We start from the raw sequence: 13,071 nt of genomic DNA, 5'->3' as shown, positions 1-13,071 counted from the left end.
TATATATATACACACACACATACACACACACATACAATTGCATATACAGGCAGTCCCCAAGTTACGGATAAGACAGGTTCTGTAAGTTTGTTAAGTTGAATTTGTTTGTAAGTCGGAACAGGTACATTTTTTTAGTGTAACTCCAGCAAGATAGATAGATATGTTGTACACCGCTGTGAGTCACCCCCGGGCTGAGAACAGTGGTATATAAGCACAGTTAATAAATAAATAGATAGATAGATAGATAGATAGATAGATAGATAGATAGACAGATAAGTTTTGGATAGCTTAGGGAAGGATTAACACCCCTGTGGTGTTTCTTTTGCTGTCTGTGCCCCTCTTCAGAAGATTGCTCCTCACTTTCTGTGCCTGTGAGAATTGGATTTTGAAAAATTTGGTTTGTTAAGGAAACAAGGATTGGTAATAAAGCTTCAGCTGAGAAACCCTTTCACATCATAACTCTTTCAAGTGTAAATTTCTCTTCTGAGGGATAAATTTCTCTCACTTCCTGTTGTCACACCCCTATTCTTAACTATGAGTTTTATGTAAGTCAAATATTTGTAGCTCAGGGACTCTCTCTTTCTCTTTCTCTCTCCATATATGTTTGTAATGTTCATTGGTGGGATTAACATCACTCAAAAACCACTGGATGAACTGACACCAAATTTGGACACGATAACCTATCAGGCCAATGAGTGACCATCAGTCATAAAAACACTGAAAAACACAGTGGAAGGGACTTAAAAAGTCAAAAAAGCAAAAAGACGCTACTGTGCATGTGTAAAAACGACTCCCCTTGGCAAACAAAACACACAATAGCATATCCACACTCTCTTCCGGACAACAGCTCCCAGCATTCCCCAGACCAGCCCCTTTAGGAGAAGAGGATGATCCATATGCACTGCTTCCAAGATGCAAGCTTTCTTCTCCTTGGATGTCTTTGAGAGCATCCCAATCCCGGCATATTTCCAATTTCGTATTCCTGGACTGCAACTCCCAGCAATCCTCCAGATAGATAGATTAGATAGAGATTAGATAGACAGACAGACAGACAGGTAGGTAGGTAGATTGATCAGGAGAACTGCTAGGAGTTGCAGTCCAAGAATAGGTAGAGAAGGAAGAAAGGGGAGAAAGAGGAAGGGAAAGAAAAGTTGGGGGGAGGGAGGAAAGGAAGAAGAAGAGAAGGAAGGAGGGAGGGAAAGAAAGAAGAAGAGGGAGGGAAGGTTGGCCACAGCAATGCCTGGCGAGTACAGCTAGTGTGTGTGTGTGTGGCACACACATATACATAGACATATATACACACACACACATGCCGTTTATGTATGTATCCTATTGAAATCCAAAATGTTCCAGAATAGTCCACAAGAGTGGCCTGGAGAATGGCACTTTTGCTGAGAGTGACACACACACAGTGAGACATCCTTTTCTTGTGTTGAAATCCAAAATGCTCCAAAATGGACCACATAAATGGTGCCTTTGCTTCCATTTACATAAACGTTGCTTCATGCTCCAAATTATTGCAGGAATTGTGCATAAAATTACCCTTAGGGTATTTATATAAAGTTTATATGGCATATAAATTAATGTTGTGTTATGGCTTCTGTCCCAACTCCCAAGATATCCCAGTAATGTATACATTAGACTGAGACTCCTTTCCTGTCGATGGGTGCTCAAGTCCCATTATATACTTCATAACATGTAATAATAATAATAATAATAATAATAATAATGTATTGTCGAAGGCTTTCATGGCCGGAGTCACTGGGTTGTTGTAGGTTTTTCCGGGCTATATGGCCATGTTCTGGAGGCAATTTTTCTCCTGACGTTTCGCCTGCATCTATGGCAAGCATCCTCAGAGTTAGTGAGGTCTGTTGGAAGTAGGAAAAATGGGTTTATATATCTGTGGTCACATGGTGTCCCTTATATAAAATGACAAAGTAAACGTTTGCTTTTAGCGTTTGAATATTTAAAAGTCATAGATGGCTGAAACTGTGGGTGCAGAATATTTGGATACTTAAGATCAGCTCCCCCCCCCCCCCCCCCAAATCTGAATGAACCCAAGAGCGCCCTGCAGTGCACCTGCAGTGTAGAACAAATGCAGTTTGACACCACTTTAACTGCAATGGCTCAAAGCTAAGACATCATGGGAGTTCTAGTTTTGCAAGGACTTCCACCTTCTCTACCAGAGTACTAATGCCTCACCAAACTACAAATCCCAGGATTAACTAGCATTGAGCCATAATGGTTAAAGTGGTGTCAAACTGCATTCATTCTACAGTGTAGAATCTGGGACTCCAACTCTCACCAGCCCTTGATGAGCTGTAGCCCAGCGCTCAGAGCACTGCACCATGTTGACACTTTGCCCGTAAGGTATAGTTACTCTCACCATAAGGTGTAAAATAAATCAAGCTCCAGTGTTCTGTAATTACATATAATCATGCAATAATCTAACCCAGAAACCAACTTTCCATGTAATTGCATATAATAATATAATATATATTAATCCAATTCTAAACCCAGTAACCATGTAATTGCATATAATATATAATCAGTCAAGCCTAAACAGATGTAATCACATATTTATCCTTTTCTCCGTCTCCCTCTCCTTTATCTGTTGCTTCCTTTGTGCTTGTCTCTTCATTGTGGTGTTATGTGAGTTCTGCTCAGCTGAAATTGTGAGTTCAGGGTCAGGAGTGTTTTAGCTTCCCAGAAGGCCAAATGAGACGTACAAGTTGAAGGCAAAATCAGAGGTTTATTCTCAATAGCCAGAGAAGATGTCAGTGGAAAAAGCACTCCGAAGAACTGACAATCCAACTGCAAATACAGAGCATTTTAATTTTATTCTGACAGCTATTCAATAAACCCACACAAGCTCTCCCTCTTACACCCCCCCTCTTTTCTTCTTTTCTTCTTTTTTAATTTTTTTGTTGTTTTTCTGGAGACACAGAAACGATGCCTTTTCCTACTGCACTATCCTCTACATATTGTTCCCCCACTTTCCATGTATTTATATATAACTTCAATAAAAAAATTTAAAAAATAAACCCACACAAGCTTGTGATTAGTTTAGAAATGTTGATAAAATGTCATTGGAGCATTTGAAGTGTCAGTCTGTTTATTGATCTGCACAGGAGAGGGCGCAATCGAGAAGAAATGTGGTGTGTTGGGTGATAATGGACTTCAGCTCTGATGTGGACGATGATATTAGGCTTGATAAACAATAGGATGCTTCAAGGTTTGGGCCAAGTCAATAGGTCTCTAAATAGGTGTCCAATACAGAGACCTGGGAAAAGGAGTGTTCCTGAGCTAGTCTAGATCATATTAAGTAAAACAGACAAAGTGTACCCAAAAGGCTCTGACACAAGTTCATTGTGCGCCCTCCTCCCATTCTTCTCAGTTCATTGTGTGAGGACTATGATTATTTCCTCTGGGCGAGGTTGAGGTGAGATACCTCCAGGAAATGTCATAGGAAGGTTATTGTAGGGCAATCAAAGATAACCATGTGGCTAGTTATATTTCCAAAATGAAGCCACATCTCATAATTCATAATTTTGGGGTTTAGTTTTAAATAACTGTGAGTGCATCTGCACTGTAGAATTAAGGCAGTTTGACACTCCTTTAATCCGTGCTATGGCTCAATATTATAGAACAGTACAATTAATTCTGACTTCTGATATTGACCAACATATACCTGGAAAATGCATTTGACTTGGAATGAATCATAGAATCATTGAATCATTGAGTTGGAAGAGGCCTCATGGGCTATCCAGTCCAACCCCCTGCCAAGAAGCAGGAAAATCTGATTCAAAAGACTTCCGACAGATCATAGAATCATAGAATCATAGAATCAAAGAGTTGGAAGAGACCTCATGGGCCATCCAGTCCAACCCCCTGCCAAGAAGCAGGAATATTGCATTCAAATCACCCCTGACAGATGGCCATCCAGCCTCTGTTTAAAAGCTTCCAAAGAAAGAACCTCCACCACGCTCCGGGGCAGAGAGTTCCACTGCTGAACGGCTCTCACAGTTTGATACCACTTGAACTGCCATGGCTCAAAACTATGGAATCAAGGAAGTTGTAGTTTTACATTGTCTTTAGCCTTCTTAACCAGAGTGCTCGTGCCTCACCAAACTACCACTCCATTCATGCCAGTTCACGTGGTGTCAAACTGCTATAATTCTGCAGTGTGAGTGCATTCCAAGTCAAGCACATTTTCCAGATATTTATTGGTCAATATCAGCACTCTGTCACAATTAATCACACTGTTAAATATGTGTCACTGAACTGGTTTCCTTAAATTACTATGTGAACCTTAGTCAGACACTGAGTTTTCATGTATTTTAAAGTGAAATGTATTGATCAGTTTTGGGGTGCATTTCATAATGGTTCCCATAGCCATTCCCCAAAGGAGAGTCCAAAACACAGGCTGCTGTACTGTGGGTGGAAAAAAGACAGGATCATTTAATCTTAGGGTGCATCCACACCATAGAATGAATGGAGTTTGAGATTGCTTTAACTGCCATGACTTAATGATCTGAAATGCTTGAAGTTGTGGTTTTGCAAGGTCTGTAGCCTTCTCTTCCAAAGAATGCTGGTGTCTCACCAAACTACAAATCCTAGGATTGAGCTATGGCACTTCAAGTGGCCTCAAACCGCATTGATTCCATACTGTAGACACCGACCCCATCAGTAACCTGGCTTCAGCATTTTGAAGTTTTCAAACATCTGGGTTTTCAAACATCCATGAATGGGTACAGTTAATCTGCTAGCTTTGATTGTGCAAATAAAAAAGCTGCAGCCAGGTAGTTAACCAGTTTGTTGAGGGCACAATTAAAAGTGCTGGTCATGACCCAGAAAGCCCTGTATGGCCCAGGTCCAAGCTATTTGGCAGGCCGTATCTCCCTGTATAAACCTGCCCAAACTCTGAGATCATCAGAGAAACCTTGATATCCAGACAGACTTTTAAAACAGAACATTTTAAAGCAATGGTCTAGGGTAGAATTTACCAAACTATGTGTAGTATGTCAGCTGCAGTGTGTAGGTGTATGACGTGAACTTAACAAGAAATGTCAAAAATCTTACGAATGTATGTTATTATCTTACAAACTATGTATTTTCTAAAAGTATAAATGGAAGTTTTCATGAGTACATTGTGTCCCTGTACATTTTGGTGTTGCAATTTAAAGGGTTTGGTTTAACCTCCTGTTTGTTAATAAAACTGTATGATTGTGTCACAAAATAATGTGTCTAAAAAGTGAGTAACCTACATTTAATGTTTGGAAAGCTCTGATATAGAGAGTGCTGTGTTGCTTATGTAACAGATATTTTTTTAAAAAATTATGTTCTTGGTTTGAAAGTGTTATTTCCTGTTCAATTACATGGTACTTACTTTGAAAGTATTTGTTATACTCCAGAAACTTTGTTTTTGTGGCTGCCACAAACTATGTTGAGTTGGTTGACACTCAAAGAGATGTTTATTTTTTTAAAAAAAAAACTATAGGAAAATGTGCTGCAGGATGACCCTCCCACAAAAATAAAGCTTTTAGTTTTTGCAGTTCAATCATCCTTTTCCATGTTTTTGTGATAGACCAATTAGGAAATGACATTTATAACCCAGAAACAAAAATCGTGTTGCACAGTGAATTATTTTAAAGGGCGTTTTAAATGGGTAATGGCATATTATCCTTTTAGGCAAAGCTGAATTGTTTTAATGATGCACTTTGGTTCTGTTTTAACATTTATTTATTTACAGTATTTATATTCTGTCCTTTTCACCCTGAAGGGGACTCCGGACAGATCACAGAACATACATATGCAGCAAACATTCAGTGCTCTTTATATACAGACAAGACAAACAATTGTACATGAAATAGAGGTATATATAGGCTTTCCCCATTTTTGGCATCTTGAAGGCTTGTGATCAGTTCCAGCCACTTGGGGGGGGGGGGGAGGATGCTGTCACTCAATCTCCCTGCCGAAGAGCTTTGTTCGTAAATAATAACAACAACAACAACAACAACAACAACACTTTATATTCCTTCTCCCCAAGGGAACTCAGAGTGGATTACAGCATATAAATAGACATTCAATGACTTGTTACATTGAAATACATTGAGACACAAACATAAAGTACAAGAAAAAAATCAAGCAAAGCAAAATAACGTCCTGTACACACACACACACACACACACACACACATCATTAAAATATCTAAAACCAATTACAATTATTATGGAGACACATTAATTAAACAGTATATTTCACTTAGCTTAGTCATCAGTGAAAAATATGACCGAGTGAGAAAATTAAGAGACGTCTTGACAAGAAATACAGTAAAATAAAATAAAATTTGAAAACAAAACAAAAACAAAAGACCCCGCTACAGCCCAGGGGGAACAGAGTCGAAAATTGAGCGTCAGCAGAGAAGTCAGCAGCCCAAAGCCAAGCACAGTTTCAGTACTAAGTTGATGATCAAAGTGGAGCTGGTTGGTACAATTCCCCAGTACAGTCGTCCTACAAGGTATCAGTGACTTGATGCAAGTTTGGGTTATGACTAACCCAAGGTCATGGCACAGTAGCAGGAAATGGTGGTGATGGTAGAGCGACTCTGCTGGACCATCTTCTCCAGGTTGATGCTGGACAGTGGGAGGGAAAGCTGTGGAGCACAGCTCAGGGAAGCCACCAATCAAATCGTGGTATTCGTTGCTCTCGCTGGTGGTCAGGTCTGTGTGAAACCATAAGTGCCCTGATGGGATCAGACCCTCAGTAGAGCACTAGTCAGCCAGGCAGCCAATGGAAAAGGCTGTCCCGGAGCAGTTGGAGAGTGCCTGGTTAACAGACTGGTTCCCTCCCACTTAGCGGCCAGTAGAATGGCAGTTAAAGATGGTGGAAGGGCCTCTCAGGGGCTGCTGGAGAGTGCCTGGTTGGAAGACTGGCTAACTCCACCTCTCATAAAACATAAAATATAGCAAAGAGAAAAGAGAGAAACAAAAGAAACAGAAAAAGAGGGAAGGAAAAGGAAAAAAAAAGAAGAAAAAAGAAGAAAAAAAAAGATGAAAAATGAATCTAAAAGTTGACCCCCTGGTATCTTCGGAAAATCTTTTCAGTCCTTTTGTTATTTATGTTCTTGTTTTTCTTCTATCCCTCTTTTTGACGTACTTCAGACTTTATTTGTACTTCTTAAATTACTATTTCTTTTTTCTTCTTTTTTAAGTATTCTGTAACTTCACTCCAATCCGTTTCTTATCTTTTAATTTCTTTGTTCTTCAGCAATAGAACGGTTAGCCTGTCCAAGTTCCTACTATCCAGCATTTTTGTTACCCAGTCATTTACCTCTGGGATCTCTTCTTGCCTCCACACTTTGGCGTAGCACATCCTTGCTGCTGTCAATGCCAGAAATAGTATTTTGTCTTTATTCTCCTCCAGTTTTCTATCATACATTCCAAGCAGAAATATCTCCGGCTTCAAGGGCAACTGTATTTTCAACATAATTTGAATTTCCTTATGTATTCTCCTCCAAAATTTTCTCGCTTTATCACACGTCCACCATGCATGAAAAAAGGACCCTTCTTTACTCCTGCATTTCCAGCAGGCCGTGCTCATATTGTTATATATTTTACCTATTTTTTTTCGGTGTCAAGTACCATCTTTGCGATATTTTTACCCAGTTTTCTCTAAGCTCTATTGCATATGTGAACTTTAATCTTTTTCTCCAAATTTCCTTCCATTCTTCTTTTCTAATATTTCTTTGTATATTTTCGTTCCATCTTCTCATGTAGTTTTTCTCTTCCTTTTGTTTCAAATACCATTCTAACAATTTTTATATAACTTAGTTATTAATTTCGTTTCTGTTTCCATGATGTTATCCCAGAATTCGTTGCCTTGTGCAAAACCTAATTTCCTATCTAGTTTAAATTTCTCTTTGATTTGCCAATACTGCAACCATGTTATATTTTTGTCAATTAAGATTCATTCCTGTTGTTCTTTCATTTCTATCTCCCCTTGTTTGACTTTTAATATTTCTCTGTAAACTGGCCAGTCAATCTGGAGTGGGCTTGGTTGGCAGGCTGGGTCCTTTCCACTTACCGGCTGGTGGAATGGCAGTTAAAGATGGCGGAAGGACCTCTCAGGGGCTATTTGGGAGCACATAGTTGGCAGACTGGGTCCCTCCCACCCCCCAGCAGGTGGAATGGCAGTTAAAGATGACAGGAAGGCCATCGAGGGCCGTTGGAGAGTTCCTGGTTGGTGGGCTGGCTCCCTCCCACTCACCGGCCAGTGGAATGGCAGTTAAAGATGGCGGAATGGCCTCTCAGGGGCTGCTGGACAGCACCTGGTTAGTAGGCTGGTTCCCTCCCACTCGCCGGCTGGTGGAATGGCAGTTAAAGATGGTGAAAAGGTCTCTCAGGGGCTTCTGGAGAGCGTCTGGTTGGCAGGCTGGTTCCCTCTCCCTCTCTGGCTGATGGAATGGCAGTAAAAAGTGACGGAGTGGTCTTTGAGGGGCTGTTGGAGAATGCCTGGTTGGCAGTCTGGCTCCCTCTGACTGGCAGTGGAATGGCAGTCAAAGATGGTGGAGGGGCCTCTGAGGGGCTATTGAAGAATACCTGATTGGCAGGTTAGCTCTCTCCCTTTCTCTGGCCAGTAGAATGGCAGTTAAAAAGGTGGAAGCATCTCTCAGGGGCTGCTGGACAGCACCTGGTTAGTAGGCTGGCTCTCTTCCACTCTCCAGCCAGTGGAATGGCAGTTAAAGATGGTGGAAGGGTATCTCAGGGGCTTCTGGGGAGCGTCTAGTTGACAGGCTGGCTCTCTCCGACTCACCGGTTGGTGAAATAGCAGTTAAAGACGGCAGAAGTGTCTCTCAGGGGCAGCTGGAGAATGCCTGGTTGGCAGGCTGGTTTTCTCTGATTCACCGTTCGGTGGAATTGCAGTTGAAAATCGAGGAAGGGTCTCTCAGGGCTGTTGGAGTATACCTGGTTGGCAGGATGGATCCTTCCCCCTCTCTGGCTGGTGGAATGGCAGTTGAAAATGGCAGAAGGTCCTCTCAGTGGCTGTTGGAGAATACCTGGTTGGCAAGCTGGCTCCCTCCCACTCAGTGGCCAGTGGAATGGCAGTTAAAGATGGTGGAAGGGCATCCAAGGGCTGTTGAAGAATGCCTGGTTGGCAGGCTGCCTCCCTCCCACACAAAGGGAGGTGGAATGAAAGTTAGAAATGATGGAATAGCCTCTCAGGGGCTGTTGGAGAATACCTGGTTGGCAAGCTGGCTCCCTCCCACTCAGCGGCCGGTGGAATGGCAGTTAAAGATGGTGGAAAGACCTCTCAGGGGCTGCTGGCGAATGCCTGGTTGGCAAGCTGGCTCCCTCCCACTCCCTGGCCGGTGGAATGGCAGTTAAAGATGGCAGAATGGTCTCCTTCGTACTGCTGGAGAGTTCCTGGTTGGTGGGCTGGCTCCCTCCCACTCACCGGCCAGTGGAATAGCAGTTAAAGATGGCGGAATGGTCTCCAAGGAGCTGTTGGAGTGGGCTTGGTTGGCAGGCTGGGTCCCCCCCCCCCCACTCCCTTGTGGTGGAATGGCAGTTAAAGAGGTCCTCTCAGGGACTGTTGGAGAGTTCTTGGTTGGTGGGCTGGCTTCCTCCCACTCACCGGCCAGTGGAATGGCAGTTAAAGATTGTGGAATGGCCTCCCAGGGGCTGTTGGATTTGGCTTGGTTGGTTGGCTGGCTTCTTCCCACTTATCAGCCCATGGAATGGCAGTTAAAGATGGTGGCAGGGCTCCCAAGGGCTGGTGGAGAGTTCCTGGTTGGTGGGCTGGCTCCCTCCCACTCACCGGTCGGTGGAATAGCAATTAAAGATGCCGGAAGGGCCTCTCAGGGGCCACTGAAGAGTTCCTGGTTGGTGACCTGCCTTCATCCCACTCACCAGTCGGTGGAATAGCAGATAAAGATTGCGGAAGGACCTCTCAGGGGTGGCTGGAGAGCGCATGGTTGAGGACTGGGTCCCTCCCACTCCCTGGCTGGTGGATGTTAAGGATGGCAGAAGGCCCCTCAGGGGCTGTTGAAGAGTTCCTGGTTGGCGGACTGGGTCCCTCCCACTCACCGGCCAGTGGAATGGCAGTTAAAGATGGCGGAATGGCCTCCCAGGGGCTATTGGAGTGGGCTTGGTAGGGTCCCTTGCTGATGGAATGGCAGTTAAAGAGGGGCTCCCAGGGACTGTTGGAGAGTTCCTGGTTGGTGGGCTGGCTTCCTCCCACTCACTAGCTGGTAGAATAGTAGTTAAAGATTTCGGAGTTGTCTCCCAGGGGCTGTTGGAGTGGGCTTGGTTGGTAGGCTGGGTCCTTTCCACTTATCGGCTAGTGGAATGGCACTTAAAGATGGCAGAAGGACTTCTCAGGGGCTCACAACCACCATGTCAGACTACACAGAGAAGCCATTGAAATACACAAGCATGTGGACAATTTCAACAGAAATGAGGAAACCATGAAAATGAACAAAATCTGGCTACCAATATTAAAAAACTCTAAAATTACAACAGCACAACAGAGAGGAAACAGACAAGGACATCTAATCACCTCTCAACAAAAGTTTGCTCTAGGCACTGTCAGGCCATTATATGCTAATCAAGGTGGTCAGTTGAAACATTCACAGCTAGCTGCAGCAGACAAAGAGTCCTTTGTCTCACCCTGGTCATTCCACAGATATATAAGCCCTTTTCCTAGTTCCAACAGGCCTCACTATCTCTGAGGATGCTTGCCATAGATGGAGGCGAAACGTCAGGAGAGAATGCCTCTAGGCCATGGCCACATAGTCCGAAAAACCTACAACAATCTAGGAAAATAGAGTTTATATGTCTGTGGAAAGTCCAGGGTGGGAAAAAGAACTTTTGTCTGTTGCAGGTAGGTGTGCGTCACCTTGATTACCATTTAATGGCCTAACAGTTTTCAAGGTGTGGCTTTTATTGCCCGGAAGTATCCTTTGTTGAGGTGATTAGCTGTCCCCGATTGTTTCTTGTCTGGAGCTCCCTGGTCTTTATTTACTGTTATGATTTTAGAATTTTTTAATACTGGTAGCCAGATTTTGTTCATTTTCATATTAATTTTTCCTTTCTGTTGAAAGGAAGTTCACATGCTTGTGGATTTCAATGGCTTCTTTGTGTTTTTAGAGTGGTCCAACATTTCTGTGTTCTCAAATAATATGCTGTGTCCAGGTTGGTTTGTCAGGTGCTCTGCTATGGCTGACTTCTCTGTTTGAAGTAGTCTGCAGTGCCTTTCATGTTCCTTGATTTGTGTCTGGGCAATGCTGCTGCATTTGGTGGTCCCTGTGTAGACTTGTCCACAGCTGCATGGTATACGGTAGACTCCTGCAGAGGTGAGAGGGCCCCTCTTGTCCTTTGCTGAAAGCAGCATTTGTTGGATTTTGTTAGTGGATCTGTAGATAGCTTGTAGATTGTGTTTCCTCATCAGCTTCCCTGTGCGGTCAATGATTCCCTTGATGTATGGCAAGAACTTTTCCTCTGGGTGGATCTTTGTCTTTACTCGCGTGGCTGGTTCTTGGTCTTGCAGCTCTTCGGATGCCTGTGGTGGAGCCTCCATTGGCATGTAAAGCCCAGTTTAAGTGGTTCAGTTCTTCTTGGAGGAGGTGGCGTTTGCAGATTCTTTTTGCATGGTCTGCCAGGGCTTTAATGGTGCTACATTTTTGACTTGGGTGATAGTTGGGAGTTTTTATGTAAGTATCTATCCGTGTGTGTAGATTTTCTGTAAGCTGTGTGATCCAATTGTTGATTTGCTTTGCCGGTGACTAGGACATCTATAAATGGCACATTGAAACACATTGAAAAATATACTTTTGGGGTTGCATCTCACAGAATCCCCCAGCAAGATAAGCATATGGGAAGTGTAGTCCAAAAAAGTAGCTTTGCCATTGTCTGATTCTACAGCAGGTAGGCTGTTAGGAATTGTGAGAATTGAAGTCCAAACTTAGGCGATCCCTCATTGTCTGAGTAGGATTGTCTTCCAAGATCGGTGTACTGGCGGTGGGTCTGTAGGTGACTGTGGAGTCCTATTCTTGATCTGCATCTTCTCCCATAGTGAGGGCATTGGTTTCCAGGTGGAAGGCGGTCCTCGTCGAGGTTGGCTTTGAAGCCGAGCATGCCCCCCCCCCCCCCCCCAATAAGAGATAATATCTTATAGTCTTGCAAAGGGCCAAAGACAAGTCTCAACCTCAACGCTGCAGGACTTCCTTGACTGGCTCAGTGAAAACTTTTGGACCTTTTCTCGTGAATTTCATGCTTTTAATCATTCCCCATAAACCCTTTTGTTTCCCTTTCAAAAACATACTGGACTTATATGGACTTTTCCTGTTATGAATTATAGGCACATGGTTTCTGCTACATCAAATGTATATATTTTCATATTTTCCTTTGTACTAGTGGCCTTCCCTTGACCTTTTTTCCTTCCCTTTCCTTAAGAAGAAATCCCCTCAGGAAACTGCAGATCTCCAGACATTCCAAAGACCCCAATCCACAATTTCCTTTGCATGAAAAATAAACTGGCAGGCAGCTTTGTTCTCGGAGGATTGCCCAACAATGCTGTTTGCCCCCTGGCAGACCCCTAATCATTTTTCTACCTGGAGGTCAGGGGACCCTCGAAAAGCCCCCACCTTCGCACTGGTTGATTTAACTAACTTCCCACTAAGGAACATTCACCCCAGTTTCACCCTCATTGTCTTCATATTTGCTGGCTAGTAAAATCCGGACTTGCCTTTACACATGTTGATTCATTCCAATCAAAACACAAAAGATCAGGCTTGCTTAAGACTCCCTCTTTGTCTCGCAGGCCACATGGCATTTTTTTTAGAATTCATTCACAAGATTCCTTTGTGTTCTATCATCCCGCCTCCCTCTTTCCTGATTTGCTATCGCCGCTAGATGGCAGGAGCCTCCCCATTGGACCCTACGGACCGTTGGAGCTTCCTGATTGGTCCAGGGGCGCGGGGGCGGGAGGGCCACCTCCCAGCTGTTTGCCCGTTGTCCAATCACAGTGGAGGGCAGCAGGGAGGCCGGGGCGGGGAGTTTGAACTCTACA

Source organism: Anolis sagrei, chromosome 2, assembly GCF_037176765.1.
Source record: "Anolis sagrei isolate rAnoSag1 chromosome 2, rAnoSag1.mat, whole genome shotgun sequence".
NCBI classification, from domain to species: Eukaryota; Metazoa; Chordata; class Lepidosauria; order Squamata; family Dactyloidae; genus Anolis; species Anolis sagrei.
This window is presented reverse-complemented; position numbering follows the sequence as displayed.